The sequence below is a fragment of the Silene latifolia genome, chromosome 4 (genome assembly GCF_048544455.1).
Source record: "Silene latifolia isolate original U9 population chromosome 4, ASM4854445v1, whole genome shotgun sequence".
In the NCBI taxonomy this organism is placed as follows: domain Eukaryota; kingdom Viridiplantae; phylum Streptophyta; class Magnoliopsida; order Caryophyllales; family Caryophyllaceae; genus Silene; species Silene latifolia.
This window is the reverse complement of record NC_133529.1, coordinates 23,877,295-23,892,250: the sequence shown is the minus strand read 5'-3', so window position 1 is coordinate 23,892,250 and position 14,956 is coordinate 23,877,295.

Below are 14,956 nucleotides of genomic sequence, written 5' to 3'. Positions count from 1 at the left end.
TTAGAGATACCCACCTTACGGCATTAGTATCAACCATAGACCGGGTTCTAGAGAAACTCCCGTCCATGACTAGGTCGTCCTACTACACATGCTTAGTCTAATTCAATTCCGTACCTTTCGACTTTAGAACGAATGAACAAACTTAATCTACGATTACGGCCAATAACCAAAGATTAAACATGACGAGGCAAACATGTGATAGAAACAATTTAGACAAAATTAGTACCTACAAAATGTTACAAGACAAGCAAAGATACTAGAATACACATATTAGCTCATAAAACACTAAGATAAGTGCTAAATGACATATGAAATAAAGCTAATATAAGGGGTTAAAATGTATATAAAATGCACTTATCAGTTGGTTTTTTCTTCAGTGAAATTATCGAGTTAGGGGAAAGTATACTGGATGTTATTGATGAAGAAGCGAGCTTTGATGCGGATATGATGGATGTCGAAGAAGGTGAGGCTGTAGACGGACAATTTGCTTTTAACCATTGGTTTGCTATAACGTTTGACCTATATTGGGAGACCATGTAAGAATAAGTATAAAGAAAAAACTACAGTACTAAGACCATCGATTTTGCTATAACGTTTGACTCTCTTCTTATTTATTATCAGTTGTAGTTTGAGTAGCCAGTTAGCCACATATTCTAACCATTATTTCTTTTCTCTCTTTACCTCACAACCTCACAAGAAACCCTATATCTCAAAATGAAGCGCCCTATCCTAAACCATCTTTTATCCCTTCCTCAATTGATTTCCTAACATTATCGTTGGTTTCTCGTAATTCTTAGATTTTACTTGTTAGGATAAAGTTTAGTTCTAAACTGTATTTCAAAGCAAATTTTTTCTTCTCTTAATTCTCCTTCATTATATATATATATATATATAGAGCATATTGGTGCCGGTCCTAAAATTGATAACTACGTAATCGATGGTAGGTTGGAAATGGGTCTTTCGGAACCGTATACCCAGTGGCAATTTTAAGATCCCCGTAATAAGGGTTCGAGTTTACACGAAAATGTTTTTACCCTAAAGAGTTAAAAACAACCATTTTACTATTAAATATACTACTTGATATTTAGGCATGTTAACAAAAAAAAATCATGAAGAATACAATAATAAAAGAAAATTCATTAAAAAACAAATCAAGGAAACCTCAAAACTTAGCTTTTAAAAGCTACATTTATTAGCAAAATTACTCCAAAAATTGTAAGTAAGAAAGCTCGAACTCACATAGTTGTGTTTTAATGATTCATATTCTTCTTATTTGTATATATATATATATATATATATATATATATATATATATATATATATATATATATATATATATATATATATATATATATATATTTCTTTTTTGCGTTAGTGAGGGTTCAATTCAAGCTCAATTAGAAACGCCTCTCCTTGTACCAGGTGAGAGATTACTTGGGGAATACCTACGATTTGAAAATGATGGAACTCCCTGACGATCGCAATGTTCGCAATCTGAATCAGAGTAAAGTGAGGGAAATATGGCCATGTATGAAAGTCGGAATCACCCAAACACACTTTGATATTTATATAATTGTTTACATGTTTTTTATTTACTATCAAGTGTGTTTATTTATGGATTAAACATATTATTTGTAGTAACCGGTTCAAGTATGTTTATTTTGAGTTTAAACATGTTATTTATAATAACTGGTTCATTCTTTATCATCTATAACTATTTCTATTACCCGTGAGATTCACAGGGTTAGTTATGATCTCACGTTGATGATATGCAAAGTTAGATTTGCAGTCGCACTGAGCTCTGACGATAAAAAAGACCCGTACTAAAAAAAATTTTATTAATCAATATTTCCCATAATATATCGCCAAAATATATTTTTTCACAATTTACTAAACGTGTGCCACAGATTATTAGTATTTTGCCACGAATATTGTTATGTTTATTAGTGTTTTGTCACAATTATTTGAACTTAAAAGATCTTTTTCAAAATAGAAACTTCTATAATTTTTATTTGTGATAAATAGTTCAAGTTAAATTGAATGGTTAATATTATTTTGAAAGATTATGGTGAGAATTATAAATGCTGAAGAAATTAGTCACGAGTGGGTTGCAATTTACTAACCAAATACTTGCATCACAATTTTGGATTTGGACCTTAAAACCCATGCCTTTCTTCTATCAACCACGCACACAAAAACACCAAACATAGCAACATGCTAATTATCATTGTACCCAAATCACAAACAAATTAATGCAAACATAGCAATAGCCTTTATAATTATCACTGTACCCAAACCAGCGATAAATGAGGTAGCAAATCTTCCATCTTTGTCGTTGAATTTAAGGGTTTGGGTAGCTGCTACCCCATGCTAATTAGGTAGGTACGACTCCGGTTAGCGCTATATGGATATAATTTATTTTTTAAATTAACCGATATAATTACTCTTGTCCATTATTCAAAATTGAATTTGTAGATTGACAAATACTATCTATGCATGTGGACTTCATAACTTACGTAACTACGGTTTTGCAATCTTATAGGAGTTATAGTTTGAAGCAATCTTTTATCTACCGAGAACGGTAGATATTCGTGGCTATGGGCTTTATGCCACATGATTTGAGACATGGTCTCCAACGTGGATACATAGGGGCCCACAACGTAACGGTTAGATATCCGTTCCTAATAATTAATTTAATACGGAGTACATCTCAATGTTTGATTAGAATTATACTAACAAAATTATTTAAATGGTATGTGTTGTTTGCAGGAAATTATCAAACAAGCTCTTTCGGGCATTGCATACTTGCATCACCGAAACATTGTCCACCGGGACATAAATCCCGATAATCTTCTAATTGATGAGAATGCAGACCCTTTAACAATTAAAGCTTGCGACTTTGGAGATGCTCGAATGGTTTATACCGGAGCCATACTCACTCCAGAGGTATTCTCCTTACTATTATATTTAAGCTTTCCATTTCTTTTGCTTTGAAAAAATTATTGTGTGTGAATTTGACAATTTGTTGAAATGAAACACAGTGGTTGGAGTTGTTGCCTTGTTGGACTGTGGCTTCATAAATTAGTGTGTTTTATGTTATGTTATGCTTATCAGTTTAAGTTTAATTCTAAATATAGGTTTAATTCTAAATTTTAGGTTGGGAATTTCAACTACACCGCACCCGAGGTTATTATCGGTCTTGACTCATATGGGGCGTCGGCCGATCTTTGGTCTGTGGGTTGTGTGTTCGCTGAAATAGCCATGGGTGAAATTTCATTCATAATGGAAAGCTCTAGTCATAGTCATTTAGAAAATAACTCCGTGAAACTAAGGGCAATTTTCAAGTAATCCTTCTTTTCGTCATTTGATTTTTTCAATTCAATTTCAATTATGGTAGTTTTCTATTTTCCTGTTTCATTATTGTTGTTGTTGTTGTTGTTGTTGTTGTTGTTGTTGTTGTTGTTGTTGTTGTTGTTGTTGTTGTTGTTGTTGTTGTTGTTGTTGTTGTTGTTGTTGTTGTTGTTGTTGTTGTATACGCAAACTTTTATTAATCAATCAAAAGTTTACAGGAAATTGGTGGGGAGCCGAGATACAATTTGGGCGCCCACCCCCTTAACAATAGCAAAGTTAAGTCTAGTAAAAATAAAAGCAGCAGCGCGCGCTCCGGCATCCTCAGACAGAGAATATTTCTGAATCCGCTTGAGCAGTGCAATGGCATCCGTCCCCAACTCTCCCAAAGAAGAGAAAGAAAAAGGTAAGAAACCATAACCGATCGCCGAACATAATCCCTGGTACTTGGCGCATTTGTGATTATTATTATTATTATTATTATTATTATTATTATTATTATTATTATTGTTATTATTATTATTATTACTACTATTATTATTACTATTATTATTATTACTATTATTATTATTTTCCTTTCGTAGGGTGCTTGGGACCCCGACTCTCCATTCTTGGCCAGAGTCTTTGGAACATTATGTAGATTATATATCCGGTGTACTACCACCAGTTGTATAGTTTCTGAACATTATAATAAAGTTTTTGAGTTTTTTTTTAAAAAATTATGAGTTTTACTATAAAGTTTATGAGTTCATTTACTTAAACATTAAGATAAAAAAGTTACAATAAATTCAAAAACATTACATATATGCTTAGTTAAATTTGAGTTTTGATGAGAAAAAAAATTAAAATCCAACTTATAAACTTTAATAAACTCATAAAAAATACACATATACTCAAAAGCAATTAAAATTTGAGGTAATAAATTCAGAAAAAAAAAATATACAAATGCTCAAAAACAAATAAAGTTTGAGGCAGTACATCCAATGTATGTTCCTTTTTGTGTCTTTGGAAGCTCCGGATTTTCAGCGGAGTTTAGGAAGCCTCCTTTAAAGGTAAACTAGTTTTAGGCCCGTGCAAAAAAAATGCACGGGTTGATTTTTAAATTATGACATACGAAATATGTTAGTTAATCAACATGATAATTAGACATAATATTCTGAAATAATAATTGAATGAAATGATGTATAAGTAGTCTTAACCTCCTGCAAATTGCAGGAGTATGTTAACATTTTTAATATTAAAAGATGTTTTGAAAAACATTTTTAATATATCATGGTTAACTTCTCAAGTCCTATTTTTAATATTTCTTTTAGATTCTATTTTCTTCACCCGGGTTTATTTACCGTTTTTATTTTATTTTTTCAATATTTATTTAATTATATTTGTTTACTTCCCGTAATTTATTGATAGTTTAAAATTACAGCAAGTCAGTTTTGTAAACGTTATTGTTAAGAATCATTATTGGCGAATTCATTATTATTGTATTTATCCTTGATTATAAAATAATATGTAATATTTGAAGTATATATTTTTAAATTGCAACTATGTTATTAAAATACTTGCCTTATCGAGAAAAAATTGTTAACTTCTGAATTTGTGATCATACTCAGTTCATATCCAACCGTTTTTAATTTATGATTTATTGTAAATAAAAAATATTTCAAGGAAATACTGTAAAGTTATAAATAAATGGGGAACTAAAACTATTTTGTATTAAACTTAGAGTAATAGTGAACGTGGAACCCAAAAAAAGAAATTGTTAATGTAGTGGATCCCAAACAAAAGCAAAATCCTAAAATTAAGCAGCCAATCACAACCCCTAAAAAGACTTTGCTTTATACTATGTAGATTCATCTAATATTTCATATTAAAATTCATCCAAGTAGTTGTGTAATTTTCTTGTCTCTTGAATGACTCTCTTATATGCCTTTGCAGACTTTTAAGTATTTAAGCACTATCTCTAATGAAAGAAACAACCTACCACATGTAGCTTATGTCATAACGTTGATAGGTTAATTGATTTTTATTAGTTAAGTATTTAAATTATTTAGAATTATTTCATGGGAATAATTCATCCTATTGGTGTCAAACTTATATTAATCCAAACTTCATATTAACTCACATTAATACAAACTATCCTACAATCTTCCCATTTTACACTCAGGCAAAGGGCTACCTGTTAAACAGGTAAACCCTAAACTAAAAGTACATTTTATCACTTCTCTCACTCACGCCTCTCTCTCACTTCTCTGTTCTCCCTCCATCTTCACTCTACCTCTCTCCTGTAAATCTTCATCATATACCCTTACCAAATTAATAACTACCCTTGTCATTTACTAGCTCAAATTACTAACCACCACACCATCAGCCACTAGCCCACTACCACCATCAACCACCGTTCCACCACCACCAACAACAATTACTCATCCCATCACTATTTTTATCCCGCAGAAGATTAACATCTTTAATTAAACTCAATGATGAAGATCAAAAATATGAATAAAACATTACATCTTAAAACAAAGGGTTATTTCACGGAAATAATCCGAACTATCCCCCATCTTCTCAGATTAATCCAAACTTTAATTTAACTCAAAATAAACCATGTTATTCCCTTCCTTCGCTCATATTGCACTTGACTCATTTTTAACCCATTAAATCAAATAACCTATCAGGTAACCCATTTTTCCCCTTTAACCTTCTCCATCCTCCTCCATCAATAATCAACAATCCCCATCATCAAACCCCCCACTAGCCCGCCCTGAATCTAGCCATCCACCTTCTCCCTTCATCAAACATTTACATACACCAGCATATTTTAATTTCGAAATCGCAAACCCTATTTCGCCAACACAAGTGTCGTCAGGTTGAATTTATAGGGTTTTTTATTTGGGGATTTTGTAGTTAACACTCTCTTCACACCTACAGAAGAATCTGAATTTTTAAGCACTTAATTCATCAAATGAAAATGCAGTAAGTAGAAGGAAAATTAGGGTCTGATGTAAAATAGGAGGGGAGGTAATGATATAGTGTTTTAGTGCACCAAATTTCCTCTCTATTTTCATGTTTTCCGACTCAATTTGAGTCAATTTTATGTGTCTTGCATTGCATTTTGTGGCCCGATTCCCTAGTCTATGATACCATGCCCGTCTCGCAGGATTTGGAGCGGAAATGGAGGATTCGGACCAAGCAAGACCTTTGGATAACATTAGCATGAAGAAGGAGGAAGAATCGCCGAGGAGGTACTCCCAGCTGATAGGCCGACAGCCGGCTGGGACTACATGTACACTTCGCTTGTTGGACTTTTGTTGGAAAGTTACAGCGAACTCCCAGCACCGGCAGTCAGTCACCCGGCTGGGAGAACAAGAGGAAGGAAGAAATCAAAGAAGTTACGGAGAACTCCTAGCCGGTGGTAGCAACGGCAGCCGGCCACCCGGCTGGGAGTATAGGCCAATCACAGAAGTCAAACTAAGAGAGGAAAAAGTCAAGATGCACTCCCAACCGGTGGTACCACCAAGAGTAACCGGTTGAAGAAGACATCGATGTTTTATTTCAAGAAATTTCTTCCAAATGAACTCTTCGCAAGACACATCCGCAGCCCAACCTACCGGGAGTACTATTCCGCATTTTGAAGCCTCTTTGTAATTTTCACCCTAATTGTATGCAACCTATAAATATCCCCTCCCTTAATCATTTTAGACACACAACCCTAGATCTGAAACATTTCCTTAATTTATGCAATCTTTCCTTAATCAAAGCACTAATCTTTCCTTAATCAATATTAATTACTTAGTAAAATTTAGCTTAGTAGTAGTTATTATCAATTGTTTACGTTTGGTTATTGGGTTGTAATTGAGAGATATTGAAGGATTTGTTCATCATCCAATCAAAGCAACCATCTTTCCTTATTGTTGGTATATTTCCCTTATTATCTACTTTGTTTAATCAATTATTTACATTTCAAGTTGTCTTTTATCATTGTTGATATTCATACCATGTCTTCTATTTTGATTACTTGTCTTTCTCCAATTACTTGTCTTTTATCATTTGAATATGTGTGAGTAGAAATCCTCCTAGGGTTTAGGGGGAGTCTAAATGGGATTAATGGGTATGATTGGATGATTAATATATGAGTCTTTGGTGAGTTGTTTAGCCTTCTTATCCATGCACACAAGGAGTTTGATGAATTGTATGAGTGAAAGCACATGCCTTTTGTGGACACGGGGGGCCCACGAGGGCGCTTGGGAACAAGCGTTTGCATTTGTGGAGTCGCCACCAATTTTTTTGGGAAATTGGAACCGTTCGAATACCTCGTGTCATGTCAAGACACAAACTAATGACATGAACATTAAGAACTCGTTACCCTTAGCATTCTATGGCTAGAATGACTCTAGTGGATGCCAATGAACACGGATGTTCACAGAGATCTGGAGTAAGGGGTGAGGGTACGTATTAAGAAGTCCTTTTACTGAATACCTAATCCCGCCCGCCTCGATAGCGGCCTCTACTAATGATTAGGGAAGTTATTCATATTTGATATGTCGTCGATTATACGCATGCAATGCAACATCCACAGATTAAGCCTAGCATGTAAGATTAGACTATGTCGGTGAACACGTAATTTAGCACTCATTAATGTCGAATTAGGATTTAGAATTAATTACATGTGAAAACAAGTAAATAAATCATCCATAATAAAATACAATAGAAAATTGCGATAACTAAAATTACAATGAGTTACAACGATTAAATGATTTACGTCAAAAATATATTTAAGACGGTTAATTTAAGAAAAATAAAAGGAAAATAAATTAGGTCAGGAAATATTGATAGATCAGGAGTGGTATTAAGGTCAATAGTCGATTAATACGTAATTAACGAATTAGGTCAAAGTAAGAACGGAAGTTCAGAGACAGAACTTAACCCGGAATAGGCGCAGCAATGCTGCGTCCCTTGGAAGAGGCGCAGTGGTCACTGCGTCTATTCCTGAGGTGAGCTCTAGCTGTGAAGTCAGAACTGCGGTTTGTTAATGTTCGTTGGTGGATTAAAGGTTGATTATCGATATTTGACTCGGATGAAAGTGATTTAGCATGTTATTTACGTATGAAAACGTCATAAAAGCGATAAAACATGAGTTAAAACGGATTAAAACTAAATATAACGAGTTAGAACGAATTAGAACTAATTAGGTTAAATTATTAAGACGGAAACGAATTGAAAGACGTGATAAACTGATGGAAGCATGTACAAAGGTCGAATTCCAGAGACTTGATATGAACAAATCGAATCTCCAAAAATCCGGGTTTGATTTAATGACGAAAACCTGCAAATATCGATTATCAGGGATTTAAGTCGGATTTAAAGCGTGATATCTATTAAGAATATGTATTAAAATTATCATATGTACGAAGAAAAGAGAAGAAATAAGAAGACAAAGAAAAGGGAAACAGATTTACAGAGAAGCGAGGAAGAAGAAGAAAAGTAAGAACTGCGGCAACCTCTGGAAGAGGCACATCAGATGTTGCGACTCTTCGAAGAAGCGCAATAGTTGTTGCGTTCCTTCTCGACGTCTGCCCACTGTTAATCCGTAAAAACAGTTTAATAAACAGGGTTTTAAAAATCGGTTTTAAGCACACTTTTGACGTAAATCTTACAATAATTGGTACAATAATAAAATACAATAATAAAAGATGGGATTTATAGCCTCAGACTTACATGTTTGACAAAACGAGATTAACTAAGTTAACGTTTTAGTGATTGCTCGACTCGAATGTATGATGAAAGTGCCCTCGTGAGAGGATTTAGATTAAATTGATTGATTAATGTGTAGTTGGTCAAATTGGTCGGTCATGCAACATGATTGTTACTCAGAATGATCGGAGCTTATGTGGTCGATTCATCAAGAACGTAGACATCAAAAGCTTAGAGCATGGTCTTAGAATGCAAAGGGAGAAGAGAAGGGCGTACACTCGCGTGAGAATTATGTGGAACGGAGGTCCCTATTTATACTAGAAAATACGAAGAGTTATGGAATGACTCAAACTTTGGAAACAAATCTCGAAAAAAATCTGAAAATACGCAGAAAATGGCTGGGGAAGAGGCGCAGTAGCTGCTGCGACCCTTGGAAGAGGCGCAGCAGGTGCTGCGTCCTTTCCCCAGAGGTTTCCTCCTACGGAAGAAAGATTTCCGCGTTTCTTTTATGGAATTGCGGTAGATCTCAACTTCCTTATTCTTTAAAATATGATTTTCGGGAAATATTTTACCAAAAGGATACAAATTAAATCATGGAATAGAAATATCCGGAATAATCCAGAACATTCCGACTCGGCATTTTAAACGGTTTATTAGAAAATGAAGCGGTTTTTGACCCGGACTCCAAATGAACTCTAACTACTGTCAAAACGACTGTATGGCGCGTAGATGAAAACCAAGGGGTAGACACAAGTATTTGAGGTATCACTTGAAGATAAAATTAAGAACTGTCATAAATCGTTCTGCGTACCAAACATGCGGCCCAATCATCACCGGGTGGTTTGCGGGAGGTGCAGAAATAAGGTATCTACAGAGCCCCCACTTTGACTGAAGCTTGGACAAGGCGAAAGTCAAAGTATAGCCATCTGGTCAATAGAATATTACATCCTGACGACTATGGCGACGCGAGGTGGCTCAAGGGGTCTGAGCCAAGGACCTGTCGTCAGGAACATTTTAGAGTCTGTCGACTATGGGGCAGGGTCATTTAAAGTCTATTAGACTACGCAAGGAGGCTTGCCAGCCATAAGTAGAGATCATACCTGAGACTTCTTTCTCGAGATGCTTCCGGAGGTGCGTAGGAGCTAAGGGTAAGCGTAGGAGCTAAGGAGAGGACCTAAAAGATATATAAGGATCATGCTAAGGGTGTGGGACCCTAAAAGGAATACATCAATGAGAAGGCGGCCTAAGGGTAACCGTGGCTTGGGCGTATGAACCTGGAGGAAGGCGATCCTAAAGGAGTATGATCCTATAGGTGAAGGCTAGGTGTGGGAACATGGCTAGTTTGGGAACCTAAAAGAAGGTTGGTATGAGAACATCTGGAGAACAACACTTTTGCCGAACTCCATGAGGAAACAACATAATATATTGAGGGGAGCAGGGCATCTGTAGAAAATGCTGGGGAAATATGCTTGCGTCGGTCACAAGCGAACTCCTTCTATCGAGAAGTGCAATCGGCTGTCATGAACTCTCGCTGGGGAAATAATAGGGTATTGATAAAAGCGAAATCCGCTCGTGCTGCAAGCGAAGCCCTGATGAGATATCCTTGCTGGGCTTGATAACGTACTGCGACGGTTTATAGTCTGCTCGAAAAAAATACGGGTCCGGACAAAATAAATGCCCAAGAATCCAAATATATGTTATATGGTGTTTGAAAAGAGGCGCACCAAAGATGGCCCCACAAATAACGAATTTGTAACGAACTTTTGAAAATTGAGCTGGAAGGGAGATGGGGAAGAGGCGTAGCAAGAGCTGCGACTCTTGGAAGAGGCGTATCAGGTGCTGCGTCCTTTCTCAAACTCGTCCCTGTCTGAGTAAAACTCGACAGAACCGCGTGTTTGTTCATAATTCATAAAACACAAAAATTATTCAAACTCTCTCAAATTCCTACCATAATCCGTCAAAACGTGATCAATCCACTCCATTGATCATGACTAATAGAGGTATGTGTCTCTTTCTTGCTTTAACATTTGTATTTCCTTGATTTTGATTGAGAAAAATTAGGGTTTTTATACCCAATTTTTCGAAAATTTGGGGCTTTTCCTCCCAATGGATTTGCCTTGTAAAATTTGAAATTAAAAATGTATAATTGGAATGTTAGGAACATAACCACGTATTCTTTTTGAATTTTCGTCAAGTATTGTGCATTTGAGCGAAATTGAGACGGTTTCTCAGCTATTTCGAAAATCCCTTCGAAAATGGCCTTAGGATTGCCCATTTTAGATGAAAGTTGGTTTTTGGAATCCTTGTGTGATGGGTAAACTTCCTACCATGTCATATTTTTGATTTGCGACAGCTTTTTCAGGACACTTTTCTAGGGCATAATCGCTATTATAGCGAAATGCTGCCGAAATTTCGACTCGAACCCGTGACTAGGCTTGAAATTAGACTTGACTTGACCCAATTTATCACATGAGTGGTCGAGTTTCGAAAGAAATGGCCAAACATGGGGACAAAAGGCCGTTTTCGGGGCTTAAAAGGCTTGAACCCACCTTCACTGAGGCTTGTCGTCATTTGATGCGGCCTAATTTACTTTAATTTTGCAGGTGACGTTCCTTCTATGTTGGGGAGGGCTCCCATGGACATAACATTGAATTCGACTCTTTTCTCGCTCTTGGGGAGGTGATCGAGGAGGTTTTCGGGGAGGAGGTTGTCGAGGAGGTACCAAGGGGGCCAACGTTGGACGAGGTGGTCGCCAGCTAGCGGGGGCACCTGAGTGGGCTGAGAAATGGGATGGCCGAAATCTTATTTGGGCAGCAGAGAGCCACCTGTCTTACAGGACGGCGAGGAGTATGGTAAGTCTTGAACTTGTCATCTCCTTATCATCTTTCTTTATTCGCTTGTCGTTTCATTTCTCTTTTGCTTTGTGCTAAATATAGCTTTGCGTCGAATTGATATAGGAGGCCAGGAACATGAGGTCCTTTTCTGGTTACTCGACGATGATTGATGCCTACGAGAGACTGTCGGAAGAGGAGAAGACCATAATCGAGTTAGGAGCCTTCGGAGCCTTGGTGGGAGCGTGGAAGGCGATCATTGGGAGGAAGATTAAGGCAAACCTTTTCCTAATTCGAGCTTTCCTTGATCGGTACTGGGACACGACCTCGACCTTTCACATGCCTTTTGGGGAGGTTGGGGTCACTCTGGAGGACTACGACATGATCTCCGGTCTGCCGTGTGGAGATGAGGTTGTGGTGTGGCCGTTGACGGTCATAAGAGTGGACTCGGCCGAGGCGAGGAGGCTGATCGGCTGGACCTGGCAGAGAGTGCTGCCAGCGTTCTTGGGTTGGTGTCGAGTACTTACGTCAGGGACTACTTTGCGGGTAGGACCCCGACGACGGTGATGATGGATGGGAGGAAGGTGGCTCCTCCTCCCTATACTTCTGAGCAGAGGGATCGTTTGTGGTTTTGGTGGTTCTTGTCTTCGCTTTACCTCGGAGACAAGGGGGAGAGGCTGTCGACGAAGCTTCTTCCTTTCCTTTCTGACTTGAGTGACCTAGATCGGTGGGACTGGGTCACTCCTGGCTTTGCGGTCCTCACTCGCTACATGAGGGCCATGGTTCGTCCCGAGCTGATGGAGAAGGGGACTTCTCCTACTACCATCGGTCGTGGACTGCTGTTGGAGGTATGGACCTTTATTGCACATGAAAGATCATTACTTCTTCTTTCATTTCCATTTCTATCGAGTTGTGAAAGATCATTATCGATTGTCTTGTTTTGCAGGCGTGGGTGTACTCCTACTTTCCGGCTTTACGCCCAAGAGCACGGAGCCTGAGCCGAGGGCTTACCCGGTCATGAGGGACTGGGTGTTGTGTCGCAAGAAGAGCCAGCTTTCTTCTTACGATATTTGTCGACGGGGCGTGAATGCCCTGAAGTTGAGTGACGTAAGTATCTTCAGCTGCTTTTCTTCATAGTTATTTTCATTCAGGAGTAATCATAGGAATGACCCCCTTTCCCTTTTAGAGCCGATCATAGGAATGACCTTTTGTTTGCTTGTTTTAGTGGGTGCCTAGACCCTGGGTGGACTACCCTGACGCTCCGGCCTTCGTGGCTGAGGTCCTTCGACCTAGGAGCTCGAGTCGGCTGTTGCTGAGGACGTCTATGGGACCTGTGTAGTACCTGGACGAGCGTTTGACTCGTCAGTGCTCTCGTGACACTTCCACGGTTCCCGTCGACCCTCCACGGACGATGTTTAGGGAGCCTTCTAATGCCGAGAGAGAGGCTGACTTGGAGGACGTCGGTGGTGATGCCCTTCTCCTTCCCAGCGAGGAGTACTCTCTGTTTGTTCGCCAAAGGCTGGCGTACTGGCGATCGTGGTAAGTGATACCGTCGTTTTGTATCAAAATTAAATTTATAAATCCGAACTAAAACTATAGCTAGTGATAGTAAGGGTCGAACCACAGAGAGACAAGATCAATTTTATTTACTATTTTCAGTCTATAAAAGTAACAATTAAATGGGGGTTTTGAATTTATTTGATTCTAATGACTAATGGCTAAAATACGAAATTTCTCAACAAGATAAAAAGAAGATCAGGAACTTCGGTTCACCATGGCTAAGGTCAGGTCAATAAGGTAGTAGAGGTCCTGTAATACGGTCTCAGGAAATATGAGCAAGCCTTTCGATCAATGCTCAAATTAACCTTACGGTCTTCTAATTCCCTAAAATTTCTCAAAACTTTCGTTCAAAGGAAATTCTAAATCTAATGATAACTTAACTACTAATCTTTCAATCTAGCATGATAGGTTATCAAAAGAAAACAAGATCGATATGGAAGAGAATCATACTAATAAAATTGACCCTAATTTATGCCATGGCTCACCTCGTTCCCAATCAAGAATATTAGCTATGCATGATTAAAATTATAACAATTGCAAAATTAAAAGCAAAGAATAAGCTTGACATGATTGGAATTGAAATTAAAATAAAAGATTAAAACTGAATTGCTGAAAATAAATTAGTAACAACAAGAATTAAATTGACAAGAAAATGAAAGAAGAAGGAACTCGCATTAAAGCTTACTAATTAATTGATGAACAAAGTAATAGAAATCGGAATCCGTCGTCGCACTTTCTTGTCTCCCAACTAGATCTAAACTGAGTTCTTGAATAATGAAAAGCATGCCCTAAATTATTTCTGCGTTCTACTGATAAACGATGCCAAATTAACAAATTGGGCTTTTTAAAAGTCTACACGAAAAATCAATCTCAGCCTCGCGGCCTGGTCGATCGACTAAGGGGCATGGTCGATCGACCAACCAGTGCAGTACAGTAACTCCTCCTGAATGTCCACGGTCGATCGACTGAAGAGCTTGGTCGATCGACCAACTGAGCTGTGCAGTAACCTCCTTCCTCTCTTCAAATCAGCCTCTTCACTCCAGTGCACGCATCCCGAGGTGGACGAGTCCGAACTCCCTTCTTCCAAGCTTCCCTGAAGTTGCCTCCGGAGGACGATTTAGGCTTGATTTAGCTCACTTCCACTCATTCCTACAATAAATCATAGAAATTGCAAAGTAAACCGTTTCGGGAGAAATAGTAGCTTTAAGCTAACGAAAATGCATGGAAATACGTGCCAAAACTGCAAATAAAGTGTATAGAATATGCACGTATCAAAGCTCCCCAAAGCAAACCTTGCTTGTCCCCAAGCAAGCACTATGACTCAACTAAAAACCTAATGGAAAGGAGTATATCTCAGATCTAGCTACAAGTCGATGCTAAAACGTTTAATGCACATAATCAACTACTGCAAAGCCCAAAGCAAGTGAACAAATTTATGCATATCATGGAATTAAATCGGGCGTTCGACCTTGCAAGACTCATAAATTCGGACTCTCCCGGGTCACTCTTCCCTCAACAAGGCAAAT